At 38.6% G+C, this 4,902-nt stretch overlaps 1 long non-coding RNA gene across 1 annotated transcript; it reads left to right on the top strand.

Moving 5' to 3' along the window:
* Positions 1 to 1,233: 1,233 nt before the first annotated feature.
* LOC113036474 (uncharacterized) lies at positions 1,234 to 4,399 on the top strand. Its single transcript, XR_013901529.1, has 5 exons — positions 1,234 to 2,088; positions 2,260 to 2,466; positions 2,947 to 3,459; positions 3,565 to 3,686; positions 3,829 to 4,399. It is a non-coding gene; the product is annotated as an uncharacterized LOC113036474 (long non-coding RNA).
* The last annotated feature ends 503 nt before the right edge of the window (positions 4,400 to 4,902 follow it).

Raw genomic sequence — 4,902 nt, 5'->3', positions numbered from 1 at the left:
GAAAACAGTACACCTCTCTGAACAGTGTCTGGGAGGCTGTGGTTGCTGCTGCACGCAATGTTGATGGTGAACAGATCAAAACACTGACAGAATCCATGGATGGCAGGCTTTTGAGTGTCCTTGCAAAGAAAGGTGGCTATATTGGTCACTGATTTGTTTTTGTTTTGTTTTTGAATGTCAGAAATGTATATTTGTGAATGTGGAGATGTTATATTGGTTTCACTGGTAAAAAATAAATAATTGAAATGGGTATATATTTGTTTTTTGTTAAGTTGCCTAATAATTATGCACAGTAATAGTCACCTGCACACACAGATATCCCCCTAAAATAGCTAAAACTAAAAACAAACTAAAAACTACTTCCAAAAACATTCAGCTTTGATATTAATGAGTTTTTTGGGCTCATTGAGAACATGGTGGTTCAATAATAAAATTATTCCTCAAAAATACAACTTGCCTAATAATTCTGCACTCCTGTCTGTATAATGACCCAGGGTCAGTGTAAAATACAATCCTAGCTGTGTGAACAAAGCCTGGCTCCTTTAATCCTGCATGAAAAACCTCAGGATGCAGGCTATTATTACTCTTTCCTGCTGGCACACCTGTCACACTTGAGAGTCAGCTAGAAACTTACAGTGACGTGGACATCATGCAGAGACTGCCAGACACTGTAATACTGCAAATGATCTGTGACTCATGTTAACACTAAACTTTAAACGGTATCTCTGTGTCTCTGTGTGCTGAACATTTAGGATTGAGTCAGGCTGCATCAGCTGAAGCTGTTATTTGTATATATCAGTATTTTTTTAATTCAGGTGTGGGGAAAATACATAAGACTGCAGTGAAGCGATGTACCAGATTAATCCCTGGCCAAAGGTATCGTACTTAAATCAGACTACTGATCCAGCCACATCAGCCTTTTGTGAGGTCTGTTTAAAGTAGACTAAAAGTGAACTGCAGGTTCCTGAGAGGTGGACTGTGAGCACAGAAACACATGTTCATACATACAGCTGCAGCAAACTTACATTAATTTTAAATAGATTTGTTACTCTGATGTCTGTCTCTGTGTTAGTCCTCTGACAGACTGGTGACCTGTCCAGGTGTGTTCTACCTATGACTACTGGGACAGGCTCTAGCCTCTGTAAAATAAATTTTCTGTTATTCTCATTTAAAGTATTTAAGTGCTTATGCATATGCTTAGTTGTGACACTGTTACTGTTCAGTGAAAGTTTCTAAAACTAGATGAACTTACTTCAGCATCAGCAGTTTGAGAAAACAACTCCCTTTACAGGTGCTGATAACGCCAAGGGCACAAAACAGCATAACCATTGATCCGTCTAAGTGTGGTAGAATCAGTTTGTAACTTCCTCCCTCTTCCTTGGAATGCATAAAGGAGTAGGAGTACAACTTCTATGGCAGAGCTGACATGACTGAACTGTGATGTTTGATGTGTGTTGGCGCAGTAATAAATAGCTTGATCACAGCTCTTTCTGTGTTGCAGACTTTATTTTAAAAATTCCACGACACCCCCCACCCTCCCACTGTGAACATGAATTGAATATTCAGAAGACATTTGTTTAAATAGCTCTAGAAATCTGAGCTGTTGGTGTGTCCTTGGATTGTGTGGTAATAATATTAGAGCTAGCAATCTTTCTTACTGAATCTCTACTATGAGTCATGTTACCTGAGATTAATTCTATGTTTACCTGTCAGCCTGGACAAATGTGCTGTGTGAAGGAAATTAAATTAAATCAGATCTGAACTGTTTACATTTGAGGAACCTGTTCATATTTAATTGAAATATGAACCAGTGTTTTGTTTTGTTTTTGATTGCTGATTCCAAGATAGTCTTTGTGGAAATCCTCTTTGGCTTTTTGTTATTTTAATTCTCTTTTCTGTTTTCCAGAACAGTTCTCCACAGTCGCTGTCCACATGGGTCAGTGGGACCAAGAAGCACTCTGCTAATGTGTGGACTCTGACCAGCAACATCCAGCAAGACCCAGACAGCATTTTCTATCTCCCAGCTGGAGGTTTTTGTTTGTCTGTGACTGGAGAGTCAGATTTTTGTTGAGCTTCACACTTGCAGAGGTAAGTCAGTTTGCAGAGATCCCTCCCACCCTGGCTTTTATGTGCTAGATTTCTTATCTGAAACAGTAATATTTCAGTGACTGCTGCTTATACCACAGGTTAATACACTCTACTGATCCCTGATAGGAGAATCATCAATTTTGGGCTTTGTTGTCCTCGGTCTTTTTGCAGGATCAGAAAACAAAACCAGGAGGCACGTAAATGTTTCTTCTCCATGATGTTTCTTCAAATGTTTCTTCTGGATGATGAGAAGACTGTGACACGGGATGCCACCTTTGGTCTTGTGATGAAGCAAAGCTCAGGAAGAAGTGTGATTAAATGGTACCCACATGTTGAGAAGGATGTACAGGGGCACCTGCAGCCAAATCCAAGCTTCGGGTTAATTGTAGTTGCAGAACACTATAGGACTGAGACATCTGAGGCATCAAATGTTTGATTAAACGGATGAAAAAGAGAAGTTTCTTCCCTATAATTATCACTTTTTAAAATCTGTAGCAACTTCAAGTCTGTCAGCATGCTGAGCATGCTCAGAATGTGACAGTATATTTTTGTTCAATATTTAATTTCTTTCAGTTGCAATTGTTAAATGAAAAAAAAAATATTCTTATAATTTAGCAAACTAATTTATCAAAAATATATATACATATATCTGTATTAGTTTTAATAAATTAATTTGACACCTGTATTGAAAATACCATATTGTATTCATACAGAATCAGTATGGTATCATTGTTTGTCTGATTGCTGAAACTAAGAGCTGCTTTGATCTGTTAAGATCTAAAGTATCCAAAGTTGAGCTCTAATGTTTCTTCACCCCTGTGTGTGTGATATGTGATTTCCTACATGCTGGCAGAGCAGCAGTTTGTGCTCACAGATGGTGACGGTGTGGAGAGACGGTGGTGTTTCCTCAGAAGAACCAGCAGAGTCACAAAGGACACCAGTCCATCTCACCACCTTGACTTGCTGACTGATGCTCATCTGCACTGCACAGAGGAAATCAACTGACTGAGGTTTGTCCAGTGACGTGTTATGAAATGTATATTTGTTTTATGCTTACAGATATGTTTTTCTTGACAGAGGCTCTGCAGAGGTTTGACAAAGCAGAGAAAATATGTGCTTTACATTTTACTGTGATTTATTGAGATATTTGTTGCCTGATGTTCAGCAGGAATGGAGAAATAGAATCAAAGGGAGATGTTTTTGATGTTTTTGTAATGATGTAAGTAAATCTTCAATATTATTTATTTGCTTGGTTATATTAGGAGTGTTTCTGAGTGAGGGGGAGAGGAGTCATCATCCAGGTAAAGTGACGTGGATCAGTGGATACACTTGTCTCCCCTTTAAAGGAGACGATCCAAGTCATCCTTAAATGTTAGTGCTTTCAAATACACAAACATTTTTAAAGGACAGAAATGAACATCCAACTTTGACTGTAATACAAAATAAATCTTTGCATGTGTGTTTTCAAACTCTCAGATGGGCAGTATATCAGTCTTGGACTGTCTAACCTGCCGGAGCAGCACTGAATGACCACCACACATGAGCATGTTCCTGCAACATTCAGCATCTGATCCTTCATCTGTGTGCTGCTGCTTTTGGTAAGTAGAGTTACCCAACTACAGTAACTCTAAACACATGCCATCCATTTCTAACGGCCTGGTTACTTCCTGTCAGTTACTTTAGAAACCATGTGGTCACCTGACCTAACACTGTTTCTTCTTCTTCCCCTTAATGTTGAAGTGTCAAATGTCAAACAGCTGGAGAGGAAACTACACCAGTGTACTGGGATGTTTCAGCAACACGTGCCAGATGCTGTTCCTTCATGGTGACATCACCAGAGACAGCCCCGCCCGCCTCAGGACCTCGCCATTGATCATGATGATTATAATGATGACAGCAAGCGGAACTAAGACTGTAAAAATCCATGACCAGAATGTTTAGATGCTTTCTAATTATTAATGAATACTGAGTTTTTGTCTCTCCCTTTTTTTTTTTTACCTCATTTGTTACTAACAAAGTTCACCAAACTCACACAGTTTACATTCTGTATGTTTCCATCAAGGTTTATTTTCTTAGAAATCATAGTTTTTCTCCTTTTGTCTTTTGTAATTGATGATAATTCAGTGAATATACTGCGCTGCTTCCTTTTATTGCGTCACACATTGCTTTAAGTTTTTCAGAGTCCAGTTATTTTTTACTGCTGTTTGAATTCTCTGTATGTTTGACCCTGTAGACTGTTTGATGGACTGCTTGTCTTCCTGTTTGTAACTGCCGCCTGTTTTTGACTAAAGATTTGGATTTCTGACTTTAACACAGCCTCTGCGTGTCCTCCCTTTGTGTCCTCTTCCTCTGTGAATGTGTTGCATGTGTCACAGATTCGTTTTATTAACAGCTTTCCCACAGTGAGTTGCATCAGCATTCATTCACAGCACATTTCAGAAGGATTCAGATTAATAGAGTGATCTTATAGTCAGAATTATCCTGACAGAGTGCCACTGTAAATTATCTTTCATCAAGTAAATTTTAAAGTTCAGTATTTCAAAGCAGGAGTTATGAAGAATCATACTGGCATTAGGACTAATAATATGTACTTACAAAGTCAAAGTTTTTTAATTATGCTACAATATTGGAAGACAATCAACTTTTAGTGTTTTCCGCATATTAATTATTCTGAAATAGAGACGTGACCCTAACTGTACAGAAGCACACTAAACAACTGACAATCTAACAGACATCATTGGCCCGAGCCGTCATGCACAGTGAGTCTGATCCTTTGCTGTGAGAGTCTGACAAGCATATTTCTGGTCAGTTTGG

The sequence above is a fragment of the Astatotilapia calliptera genome, chromosome 14 (genome assembly GCF_964374335.1).
Source record: "Astatotilapia calliptera chromosome 14, fAstCal68.1, whole genome shotgun sequence".
In the NCBI taxonomy this organism is placed as follows: domain Eukaryota; kingdom Metazoa; phylum Chordata; class Actinopteri; order Cichliformes; family Cichlidae; genus Astatotilapia; species Astatotilapia calliptera.
Note: the sequence above shows the minus strand (reverse complement) of the source record. Positions and strands in the feature narration are given on the sequence as shown.